The 13,057-nt window shown below is 35.8% G+C and overlaps 1 protein-coding gene across 10 annotated transcripts in view; it reads right to left on the bottom strand.

The window, feature by feature from the left end:
• The window catches only part of OXR1 (oxidation resistance 1), a 490,018-nt gene that overhangs the window by 99,032 nt on the left and 377,929 nt on the right, over positions 1-13,057 (bottom strand). The gene's annotated exons all lie outside the window — the stretch shown is intronic.

Here is a 13,057-nt window from a genome sequence, read left to right as displayed (position 1 = left end):
CCCTCCTGACAAACACACACCCTCTTTTTTTTTTTTTTTTTTAAACCAGTTGACAGATCTTTTTTGCATCATCACCATTTTCAGTTTAGATTCTTACTAGGTGGGATAAATTTCACCAATCTAATATCAGCCATCACCATTATGCCTGGTGAAAAATACAGAATGTCTGGGCTGCACCCTCAAAGTAATTCGGTGTTTATGGGAAAGGGGCCCAGGAGAATCTGCATATCCAGCAATCCATGTTTTCAGGGTTGTGGCTTGGGAAAGAACTGTTCCAGACTTCTGACTTCCTAAGGACCTATTTTGTAGATGTTGCAATGGACGGAATGTTTGTGCTTTCCCTTAAATTCATTTGTTAAAATCCTAACCCCGATGTGATGGTATTAGGAGGTGAGGCCTTTGGGAGGTAATTCATGAGCATAGAGGCCTCATGAATGCAATTAGTGCCCTTATAAAAAAGGGACCCAGAGAGCTGTCTCCATCTTTCTGCCACATAAGAATACAAAAATACAGCAGTTTGCAAACCAGAAGAAGGTCCTCACCAGAAACCAACTATGCTGGCACCCTGATCTTGGACTTCTAGCCTCCAGAACTGTGAGAAATAAATGTGTGTTTATAAACCAGTCAGTCAGTCTATGGTGCTTTATTATAGCATCTGGAACGAGCTAAGACCGCTACTAAGTAGCATTCCATTTGACAAGGAAGACTTAATTAACCATGCACACTACTTCTGAGTTCAATGAAAGAGAAGCTCGGTAAGTATTAAAAATCAAATTTCAATGACTTAGTCTAATTCTCATTAATAATTTAAATTATTTTTCTAAGATATGTTTTACATCTTCTAAAAATTTACCGGTTTGTTATAAGCATATCCAATTAATGCTTGAGATTTTACCTGATTAGATCTGCACTTTTACATCCAACATTTGCAGGAACCTTCATTCTACCAGTTCAAATCCAGATTTACAGGTAGTTAACCCATCTGTTTTGGGATTTTTTTCCTGCTTCTATTTCATAGAAGGCTAGAGGTGCTGGAGAAAAATGTATAACCTTGATGACTGAATGCCTTACAATCTTTGATTTAAACTCGGCTGAGTCGTAATGTCTCTAAAATCTTTCTATTCATATAGTCAGTGTTCTCTTTTATTCTCTATATTTGTTGACTGAACTGTCATCATTCTCCTGAAGTTACCAAATTCATCACTTGAACATGTTACTTTGCCTTCTACATGACCCAGAAAATCATAGGCCATCAAATATGAACATTCATTTTTCTTTCCTTTTTCTCTTCAATCTACATCAAGTTGCTCTCCCTACCTTGCTTTAGAAGGAGGTCTTTATTCCTGTCCATACCTTTCTTCCAAAATTTTTTTTGATAGTCTAATTATGTTGTCTGTGACTTGCCAGCTTTATTATTCCTCTCTGTTCCTTTTCACTATATTTCCTTTCCTCTTATCCTTCCTCTATCAGCCACATAAATCACTCTCAACCTTAAGAAAAGCTTGCTTATATACCATGCCTGCTTTTTCACGCTACCTTTTGCCTCATTAAAAAAAAAAAAGCCGGGCGCAGTGGCTCACGCTTGTAATCCCAGCACTTTGGGAGGCCGAGGCGGGTGGATCACGAGGTCAGGAGATCGAGACCAGGTGAAACCCCGTCTCTACTAAAAAAAAATACCAAAAATTAGCCGGGCGTGTTGGCGGGCGCCTGTAGTCCCAGCTACTCGGAGAGGCTGAGGCAGGAGAATGGCGTGAACCCGGGAGGCGGAGCTTGCAGTGAGCCGAGATTGCGCCACTGCACTCCAGCCTGGGCGGCAGAGCGAGACTCCGTCTCAAAAAAAAAAAAAAAAAAAAAAAAAACAACTTTATTGATAAGTAATTTAAGTACTGTAAAATTCACCTGTTAAAATTACATAGTTCACCTTATAACAATTCAGGGTTATAAAGCCATCATCAAAATGTAATCTTTGAACCTGAACATTTCCATCACCACAAAAAGAAACTTTTTACCATCCGTAGTCACGTCCCAGTCACACTTGCAGCCCTAGGCAACCACTAGTCTATTTCTGCCTCAGTGGATTTGCCTTTTATAGACATTTCATATAATGCTTGGTCTTTGGCGTCTGGCTTCTTTCACTTAATGTTTCTGAGGCTTCTTCATGTTGTAACATGTATTGGTAGTTCATTCCTTTTTACTGCCAAACAACATTACATTTTATAAGATATACCACAATTTATTGATCCATTCATTCATTGATTGTTCATACCTTGCAGCTATTATGAATAATGTTGTTAGGAACATCTAGGTAATTAAGTTTTTTTGTTGACCTGTTTTCATTTCACATATATACATAGAAGTGAAACTGCTGGGTCAAAATGGTGGCTTTCAATGTGCAAAAAGGTTAAATTTTGATGAAGTCCAATTTATCAATATTTTTATCACATCTGTGCTTTGCGTTGTATCTAAGAAATCATTGACTAATCCAAAGTTCGAAGATTAACTATTATGTTTTTTCTATGAGTTTTATTTTATTTAGCTCTTATATTAGGTCTTTGATCTAACATAGGTCTTTGACCTAATATAGGTCTAATATAGGTCTTTGATCTTATATACGTCTTTAATCTATTTTGGGTTAATTTTCAGGTTTGATGTGAGGAAGTGGTCCAAATTCATTCTTTTATGTGTGGCTGTCCAGTTGTTCCAGCACCATTTATTGGAAAGATGATTTTTTCCCCCATTGTCTTTGCATCTTTATCAAAAATTAATTGACCTTAAATACAAGGTTTTATTTCTGGACTCTCAATTCTATTCCTAAACCCATGCCAATACCATGCTATCTTGATTACTGTAGCTTTGTAGTAAGTTTTGAAATTGGAAAGTGTGAGTCTTCCCATTTTGTTCTTCATTTGGAAGACTGTTTTGGCTATTCTGAATCCTTTTCATTCCATATGAATTTTAGGATTACCTTGTCAATTCTTCAAAGAAAAAAGTCAGTTGTAATTTTGATAGGGATTGCATTAAATTGGTAGATCAATATGGGAAGTATTGCTATATCTTCCATAAACAAAAGGATGTCTTTCCATTTAGGTAGATCTTCAATTGCTTTCAGCAATGTTTTGTGCTTTTCATTGTATGTACTTTTTTGTGACATACATTAGTAAGTGTTTTATTTTTTGTTGGTATTGTGAATAGATTTTTTTTAGATTGCCATTGCTAGTATACAGAAATAAAATTGATTTTTGAATACTGTTCTTGTATCTTACAACCTTGCTGGACTCATTAATAAATTCTAGTCATTGTTAAATGGATTTCTTAACATTTTCTCTATATAAGTACATGTTTTCTGTAAATAAAGATGGTTTTGTTTTTTCCCTTCCAATTCAGGTGCCTTTTTTTTCTTGCCTAATTGCCCTGGTTAGAACTTTCAGTACAATATTAAATAGAAGTTGTGAGAGCAGATATCATTTTATTCCTGAATTTGGAGAAAACGCATTGAGTCTTTCACAATTAAGTATGATATTATACGTTGCTTTTTTGTAGATGCCCTTACTCTAGTTTAGGAAGCACCATTCTATTCCTAATTTCTAATTTTTTTGTCATAAATGGACGTTAGATTTTGTCAAATGCTTTTTCTGCTTCTGTTGATATAATATTGTGCTTTTTGTCCTTTATCCTGTTAATATAATGTTTGCATTAATTAATATTTGTATGTTAAATGAACCTTGCCTTCCTTAGATAACCTTCAGAATGTATAATATGATGCTTGATTTGGTTTGTTGGTATTCTGTTGATGATTTTTTTGTCTATATTCATAATAGATAATTATATTGGTTTATACTTTTCTTCCCTTGTGATATCCTCATCTGGCTTTGGTATTTGGGTAATACTGGCCTCTTACAATGAATTGAGAAGTGTGCCATCCTTTTCACTTTTTTGGAAGAGTTTCTGAAGGATTGTTACTAATCATTCTTTAAATGTTTAGTATAATTCACCATTGAAGCCATCTGGCCCTAGGCTTTTCTTTCTGGTAATATTTTAAATTACTATAAGCATTTACCTCATATATATATGTGAGATAAATATATATATATATATATATGAGGTAAATATATATATATATATATATATATATATTCTATTTCTCCTTGTGTCAGTCAGTTTTGGTAGTTTTGTCTTTCTAGGAATTTGTCCATTTAATGTAAGTCATCTAATTTGTTGTTCATAGTATTCCTTTATAATCCTGTTCATTTCTCTGATTTATATTAATATCAGCTGTTTTACTCCTAATTTTAGTAATTTGAGTCATCTCTGTTTTTTTCTGCTCAATCTAAATCTTTGTCAATTTTGTTACTCCTTGCAGAGAGCCAACTTGAGGTTTCATTAATGAGGTTTCTCTGTTTTCCTATTTCCTATTCCATTAATATCCATGCTAATCTTTATAATTTCCTTCTTTCTATTTGTTTTGTGTTTAGTATCTTCTATTCCTCCCTCCAACCTCCCTAGTTTCATAAGGCAGAAAGTTAGGCTATTGATTTGAAATCTTTTTTTATAATATAGGTTTTTACAACTACATACCTCATTAGTTCTATCCCATAAATTTTGGTATATTGTACTTTAGTTTTTATTTATCTCAAAGTAATTTTCCTTATGACTTATTATTTGACTCATTGGCTATTTAGGAGTATGTTGTTTAATTTCCACGTATTTGTGAATTTCCCAAATTTCTTTGTGTTTTTGACTTCTAACTTAATTTTACTGTAGTTGGAGAACATACTTGGAATGATACCCCCATCCTTTCAAAGTCATTGGGTCTTTTTTATGGCCTAGTTTATAGTCTATCCTGGATAATATTACATTTCCTTCACTTTTAAGCCTTCCATTCATCACTGAATTTCTTGAAAATCCATATTTGCTGCCTCTCTTAAGCTCCTACCCAAGCTCACTCTCAGCAAATTGTCATCCATTCATTCAGCTTTAGTAAATGCCTACTCAGCACTAAGATAGAGAGTCCCTATTTCTATGGCACTTTCAAGCTGATGGTACACTCCCAAAGATCACCAGTGCCAGCACAAGATGTTTTTGTGCAATTAGAAAGAGATACCCCTGCAAATAGACACATTACAAAAAGGCATCTCTAATCCAAAAATGAAATTAAGGAAATAATTCCATTTATAGTAGCATCAAAAAGACAAAAATACTTAGAAATAAATCTAACCAAGGAGGAACAAGACATATACTGAAAAATACAAAACATAATTGAAAGAAGTTAAAGAAAATCTAAATAAATGGAAAGACATCCCATATACATGGACTAGAAAACTTAATATTGTTAAAATGGCAATTCAGAAATCAATACACAGATGCAATACATTCCCTATCAAAATTCCCCTGCATTATTTACAGATATGGAAAGTCCCATCCTCAAATTCATATAGAACTGCAAAGAGCCCCAAAGAACCAAAACAATATTGAAAAAGAAAAACAAGAATTGGGGGACTCATATTTCCCAATTTCAAAACTTTCTTCAAAGTTACAGTAATCAAAAACCCTAGTACTGGCGTAAGAATAGACGTACAGATCAGTGAAATAGAATTTAGGGTTCAGAACTAAACACATACATTTAGGGAAAACAAACTGATTATCAACAATGATGCCAAGGCCATTTAATGGGGAAAAATAGTGGCTTCAATAAATGGTGCAGTAACAACTCCATATTCACATACAAAAGAATGAGATTAAACCCTTACCTCACACCATGGACAGCAATGAACCCAGAATGGATTAAAGACATAAGTGTATGACTTAAAACTATTAAATTCCTAGAAGAAAACATAGGGTAAATCTTCATGATCTTGGAATTGGCAGTGGACTCAGAGATTATACCAAAGGCATAAACAACAAATTTGCTTCATTACTAATAAGAGGAATGCAAATATTTGCTAATAAATACCATTTTCTTCTATCAGGGTGGTGAAGATCAAAAAGTTTAAAACCATTTTGGTAACAGTGGGTGGAAACTACCACTTTCATATATTACTAGTAGGGGAACGAAGAATGGTACTACCATTTTGCAGGATCATCAAAGAGGGTCATTTTGCAGGATCTATCAATATTTTTAAAGCACACTCCTTTTGACTCAGTGTCTTCACTTCTTGATATTTATCCTATTGATGTATGAAATGATGCAATTTTCTATTTGCAATAGCAAAATGTTGAAAATAACCTAAGTGGTGACTAATAAAGAAATGATTATATACAATATGACATGTCCATATAATAGAATATTAATTATTCAGCCATTAAAAATAACTACACAGTTCCTGGTATAACTGATTATGAAAGAATCTTGTAAAAAGTATTTTTAAGGGGGAAAGCAAGATACGGAACACCACATGTGGTATGCTTCAATTTTTGAAAACAATGTAAAGTATGTGTAGTTATTCACATACAAATAAAACATTTCTGTTAGTATGTATAAGAACTTAGTAATGGTGGTCGCTTTCTGAGAAAAGAAGTGGGTCGCTTAGGGTGTGATGAGAGAGAACCTTAATTTTCACTGTGTGCATAATATGCATGTATCACCTATTCAAAAATGATTTTTTAAGTTAAAAAGTACCTGTTTCCCATAAGCCCATTCTGTCTTCTAGGAGCTTGCTAGACTGTCCACTGTCAATTTGACTGTCATTCAGCTCCTATGAAAGGCATTTGAGATAGACTGCATTTCTCAATCATCAGTAAGAAAAATGTGATCTTTCTTAAGTTGTCTAAGAGTTACAGGCATATCAAGTTAGGTCATCTGTAGTCAGTATATCTAAGGCATGTCTCATCATTAAGAACATGGGCCCTGAGTCTAACTTCAGATTCTGGCTTTGCCACTTACTAGCAGCGTAATGGGAAAGTAACTGACTTAGCCTCTCTCTCCCTCAGGTTCATTACCTGTAAAATAGAGATAATATAGAGATGTCGGGAAGATTTAATAACATCGTGCAAGCAATATTCCTACGAGAGTGCCTGTCAAACATTAAGCCTTGGTAAATGTGAGCTATAATGCTTCCTATAAAATACCTTATCAAGTTATACCATTAGTGTTATATTCTGAATTTTATTGAAGTTCAGTGCAAGAAATAATTGTGTGAGGAACTGATATTGAAGACATTATTCATTATGTTGTTATTTAGTGTATATAAGTAAAAAATATTTTTGGCCGGGTGCGGTGACTCACACCTGTAATCCCAGCACTTTGGGAGGCCAAGGTGGGCAGATCACCAGGTCAGGAGATCGAGACCATCCTGGCTAACACAGTGAAACCCCATCTCTACTAAAAATACAAAAAATTAGCCGGGTGTAGTGGCGGGCGCCTGTAGTCCCAGCTATTCGGGAGGCTGAGGCAGGAGAATGGCGTGAACCTGGGAGGCGGAGGCTGCAGTGAGCCGAGACTGTGCCACTGCACTCCAGCCTGGGTGACAGAGCAAGACTCCATCTCAAATATATATATGTATATATATTTTGACAGATATTTAGAATTTTATGTCACGAAAAATCCTTGTGAAGACAGGACAGGCATTCATTAACCAGATAATACATGTTATCATCTTGTCTTAAGTTTCAAATACAATGACCATCTTTTTTTTTTTTTTTTTTCCAAAAAAGTAGAACTACCTTGCCATTTCCTTTGCTTAGTAATTTCTGGTCTCATTGAAATTATTATTTTTTACTAGATGTTTAAATTAAAAGGACAATATATAACAGGGTACATGCATATGGGAAAACAAAACTATAGTACAGAAGGCTATATAATAGTAAATTTGTTACATCCTTCCTGAATCAACCTCTACAGCTTTGTGTATATCCTTCTGTAAATTTTGTATGCATATATTTACATAGGGGTTAGTATGTGTATATATGCGTGTGTGTTGCTTTAAAAAAAAAACCCACACAAATGGGAACATACTGTGTCCACAATTTTGTTGTTGTTCTTGTTTTCTTGTTTGAGATAGGGTCTTACTCTGTTGTCCAGGCTGGCATGCAGTGGTGTGATCAGGGCTTACTGCATCCTCGACCTCCTGGGATCAATCCATCCTCCTGCCTCAGCCTCCTAAGTAGCTGGGACTATAGGCACATGCTATCACACCCAACTAATTATTGTAGTTTTTGTAGAGACAGGGTTTTGCCATGTTGCCCAGCCTGGTCTTCAACTCCTGGGCTCAAACGATCTGCATGCCTCTGTTTCCCAAAATGCTGTGATTACAGGCATGAGCCAAGGCACCTGGCCCATGTCCACAGTTTTATACAAATATTTTTACTTCACTTTGTCTTAGACACCTTTCCATATCAATTTCTATTAGTTCTCCTTCATTCTTTTTACAGTTTCCAAGTTCAATTTATTATTATCTGTTGAAAAAGCCTTTTGTTGTTAGTTGCTAGAATATTTAATTTAATTACATCACATTTACTTCCAAAAAAATTGTAAGGAGAGCAACTATTAATAAGTTGGAAACTTGTGCACTACTGTATGTAGGTTATTTAGTTAAACCACTCCCCAAAATGTTTTAAGAAATTCTGCCCCTGCCCCCGCAGCACTATTCCTTAAAGGAAACATTGTTCTTTTAATTGTGGAATCTTAAATAGAAAAATTTCAAGTAAGACAATGGTTTCTAAAAATATGAAGAAAAATGACATGAAAACTAGGCAAATGGCTCTGATTTTATATTTTTATACTAAAAGAATATCATCAGTAACCTAAAAATAATTAGAACCAGATTAACAAAAACGTTGGTTTGTAATGTTTATATTTTCTTAATTGTTAGATGAATTAAATGATTCCTATTTTAAGGGGAGTATTCTTTGATTGCTTGTTTACATTGGCCAATGACTGAAGTTCTGTTTAATGTTCAGTCTTCTCAATCTTTTTGTTCCTGCCCCAGCTCCCATCTCTGTCAGTCATCCTATATATCAAGCTCTCTGAATTCAAGCTCACTTCTTTATCTTTTTCTGAAGATGACATGAAATGGTTTTTCTACTAACAACCATTCCCTGGCATACTTCCTGGCTCACTAAAACTATTATGAGTAGCCACAACATTGTGTTCATTACTTTTTAAAACACTTTTTAACACAGATAAAATTATTGAATTTTAGGAAATAAAAGAAGCAGAACTGTAACATCCTGAGAAAACACAGAGACATTGAAGTATATGAGCACGATGCATCTGCAAATCTTTAAGCAAAATGGTAAAAGTGAGACCTGTGTTCTCATTGTAAGGCTAGCTATATTAATAAACTCAGAAAATAACAATTGGATCTTAAAAGAACAAAATGAAAAAATAATTTTCTCCAGTAACAAGTTATATCTACCTGTCAACTATTTCATAAGATAGAAATGTTAGGGTTGGGCATGATAGCTCACACCCGTAATCTAAGCACGTTGGGAGGCCGAGGCCAGAGGATCGCTTGAGGCCGGAAGTCAGCACTCAAATTTCTGATATGATAAGCAAAACCACTGATGGAATCAATAAAGCAGACTGACATTCTGACACTAAACTAAGCAAAGAGATTTTGTAAGTTTAGAAACTAAGGCATGAATCTATTATACAGTCACTACATCTGCATCTGCCAGTAAACCTAAAGCTTAACTTCATAGACAAATTTGCTACATTAAAATTGACTCTTTTTTTTATTTAAAGCATTTATGTGTTTTTCGCCACTAAAATGGTTTATGCTAGCATTCAAACTCCTTATCATATGTGAGACTGCCACCTGTGTCCCAAATGACCACAAAGAGGAAGAATGTGGGTTATTGTTTGAATATAATCATGATCACAGCATTGAAGAGTATATGATAGAGATTTAATATGGCCTTTCAATAGACTGGGACAGAGTCTAATATTAATTTTGTAAAAAGTTCCCCTCTAGAAGATACCAACCTTGGATATAATAATTACAAACCCTACTAAAAACCAAGTAATTTTCTCTCAATTCTGAAAATTGTCCAAAAGGTGTTAACTCCCTCACTCGTCAGAAAAACACTGCATGGCAGTCAAGCCAAGCAAGGACTCAGGAATAGCATTGTTAACAATTATAATTGAAACTTGGGTCACAATAACTGACATCAACTTACCATAGAATTATTCCAGTTCTATTTTTAATCCTATTGAAGACAGTAATTACAATGATATAATTACAGCCCCCAAATACTCCATACCTGGAATGTGGCAGCTTCTGGAGCTTTTGGATCAGTTTCACTCTGCTCATTGGACAAGTGCCAATTGGTATTACCAATGGTGCCTAAAGTTCTGAAAACTCAAAAAAGCTTTAAAAACGTTGAGGAACAATAGCTCATCAGGACATCCAAAGAGTAATGTTACATCATGAAGACAAACGTTCTCATTTTCTTTCAGATTTCTTTTCCTGCCTGCACTTTCTTTGAGGTTGCAGTAGAGAGTGCATGTCTACAGAAGGTACTGTATGCATAGCTATGAGGAGGTCTTAACCTCTCTCTTTTTATCTTTCTGGGCCCTTCTTCTCTACCCTTGTTCTTCCTCTTCTTCTCTCTTAATTCTATAATGGGTCTTCACATGTTGCTGTACCTTCTCATGTTACTTGAATAGAATTTTGATACTTAATCTGAAAAGCTGATAAGTGAAAACATTTGTTTTGTGGTATATTAAGTACTTTATTCAAATTATTAATTTCACATATTTTAAAGTTATATAGCTTTTAGCTAAATTTTTGGATAATTTCCCTATCTTTGTTTTTATTAAAGATAATAGGGCCAAGCGCGGTGGCTCATGCCTGTAATCCCAGCACTTTGGGAGTCCGAGGTGGGCAGATCACCCTGAGGTCAGGAGTTTGAGACCAGCCTGGCCAACATAGCGAAAACCCATCTCTACTAAAAATTACAAAAATTAGTCAGGATTAGTGGTGTGCATCTTTAATCCCAGCTACTTGGGAGGCTGAGGCGGGAGAATCATTTGAACTTGGGGGGCGGAGGTTGCAGTGAGCCGAGATCACACCACTGTACTCTAGCCTGGGCAACAGAGTGAGACTCTGTCTCAAAAAAAGAAAAAAAAAAAGATAATAGAGAAAAAAGAAGATGAACAGGCAAAATAATACTGGAAAAACCTACATCTGTTGCTAGCACGCTTCCAGCTTTAACCTGTAACCAGTAGTTAGGTAGTTTTTTGTTTTTTTTTCCTTCTGTTGGGGGAAAGTCTATACCTGGGGCTGTGTCAATACAAGATGAAATGAAGTACAACAATAAAAAGAGAGCCTACCTATAAGTTCATCCATCTCAGAGAAAGTGCTGGGTAGCAATGACAAATTTTTATCAACTGTCCAAATGTTTCAGCCATGATGCATGAACAGCAAACTCCTAATGCTGTACATAATGTTTGAAAAGAGTAGAACTTATTCCTCTTCCCAAAGTAGATGGAAGTTCCCTAACTCCCCACCTCCCCACACCAAACACAATCTGGGAAAGATGCTAATAACCCCAGGTGAATCAGCCCAACGGCAGTCAGCATAGAGGAAGAGAAACTCAAACCTAGATGGTCAATCTTTAAATGATCCAGCACTGACTAGACAGGTTTAATTTTCAAACAGAATCATGCACTGGTCATTTTATCCTGTTGCAGATCTACTCTAAATTCTCAAGTCTTCCTAGAGAGCAGTAGACACAGCAATATAACCAGATTCAAAACTCAAATCTGTGCTGCCCTAACAGGCTTGAAGGAAAGTTGGATCATTTCTAATTGCCTCTCAAGAGAGAAGCAGGGCATGCCTAGGCACCTCAGCCCCACCTACTATCCAGAGACTCATATGGGTGCCAAGCTGGCTATACAGCCACCAACACCAGTAGAATTTATCAAATGCATTGAACAAGGACTGGTTGGCAACCACTTTGTACCTACCCTACTGGTTTTCTAGGAGTTAGGAAGGAAGGGGTGGGGATAAGATTCTTAAATATACAGAGACATCAACAACATCGTTAGGCCCTCAGACTGAGCTGGTTCTGCTAACACACTGCATGATATGTAAGCACATGCGTTTATGTTTGCTCATTAGAGCCTATACATTATGTAGTAAAATGAAATCTCCCAGCTTCTACTTTACCCCCTCTTTAATCGATCTCCAACACTGCAGCCAGGGTAATCTTAAATCCACCAATCTAAGTAATGTCTTTTCTCCGCTTTAAAAACACTCCTTGTTCACAGCAGCAGCCTGTTGATAATGAGAATCAGCTGTGGAACTTTTTAAAAAATCAAAATTCTCCAACTATACGCAGAGATTCTGGTTCCATGGCTGTAGGGTGGGGAACTCAGGAACCTAAATTTTTAAATTATGAACCACGTTTGCGACCTGCTACTTTAGTTCTTCCAAATGGTTTTTGCATATTTAGTTCATATGAGTCACACAATGACTTCCAAAAAAGGTCCATGAGACTAGATCTGGCAACCACCGAGCAGTGATGTATGTGTTTCACATACGTGTGCAAAGAACAGGCGCTGTTTAAAACTGCCAGTGTTTTACGCTCCAGGTGCCTCGGCCCCTGCCTCAGCAGCTAAGGATATGACGTGCACAGGATGGTACAGCTACAAGATGGTGGAGCCTCCATCAGTCTGGATCCTTATGTAACTATATGGATCAGAGCCCCTGCTCCCAATACCACCCAAAATTGTATATGTAAGAGGAACAAGAAATACATCAAGAAATATACACCTATTTCAGCGAGTCACTTAGGTTTAGGGGTTCATTTGGCATCACAGCGTGAGCTTAGCTTATTTTGACTGATAGGTTTCGCAAATGATTAAGTTACATTTTTAATGATACATTAATAAGCTAAAGATCACCTGATTTGTTAATGATTTTGCTTTTCAATTGTCTCTTGCCATGTCTATATTCTGAAAAGTATTCTGAGATTGCAAAACTATTCATTTACCTTTTGTGTATGTGAATAAGTATTTTCTTAATACAACCAGAGGAAAACCAGCAACAAAAGCAAAATGGGGAGAATGCGGAGTTGCTAAAGCTAAAAAGAATCTGTCGATCATTTATACTCC

This window comes from Symphalangus syndactylus, chromosome 7 (genome assembly GCF_028878055.3).
Source record: "Symphalangus syndactylus isolate Jambi chromosome 7, NHGRI_mSymSyn1-v2.1_pri, whole genome shotgun sequence".
Lineage (NCBI taxonomy): Eukaryota > Metazoa > Chordata > Mammalia > Primates > Hylobatidae > Symphalangus > Symphalangus syndactylus.
The sequence above is the reverse complement of the archived record's forward strand: the minus strand, read 5'-3'. Positions and strand labels throughout refer to the sequence as shown.